Genomic DNA, 664 nt, shown 5'->3' on the forward strand with positions numbered 1-664 from the left:
CTCAGAAACATGTTGCTCAAAATTAAAAGTTTCAGTCAAAGTTAAAAGTTCCTTTGCAGAGCAAGATGAGCTGTCATCAACATGAAGGTTAAAGTCTCCAAGAATTAGAACAGATTCCAACTTTATTATGGAGGATAAAAAGTCACTAAAATCCTTCAAAACCACAGCAGCAGGACCAGGAGGACGGTAGATTGACACACAGTAGAATGGACTAGAAGAACCCACCATGACCATCTGGGACTCAAATGAAGTGAATTCCTGTGTCTGAATCACTTTGCATGTGCAACTGTCCCTGTATACAACAGCCAGAACCCCCCCCCCCCCACGACGACAGGGGCGGGGCTTCCCAACAGCAGAGCAGCCAGCTGGACAAAGTTCATTAAGATGGATAAACTCTTCCTCTCTCTGCCATGTCTCCGAAAGACACATTAAATCCAGCTTTTCTCTTGTGAAAAGATCGTTCAGAGAGAAGGATTTATTTGCAATGGACTGAGCATTCAACAGGCCGATATGCAAAGTTGATGACGTCATTGAGGCAGTGTCCGTGGAGCGCAGCGGGACTGGTCGAAGGCATGTCCAGCGGTCACGTGGGCTCCAGCTGGACCATGCGGGCAGAACCGGTGTAAATACGGAAGAGCGTGGAGGCGATGAAAGCCACTGACCA

Source organism: Sparus aurata, chromosome 1 (assembly GCF_900880675.1).
Source record: "Sparus aurata chromosome 1, fSpaAur1.1, whole genome shotgun sequence".
In the NCBI taxonomy this organism is placed as follows: Eukaryota; Metazoa; Chordata; class Actinopteri; order Spariformes; family Sparidae; genus Sparus; species Sparus aurata.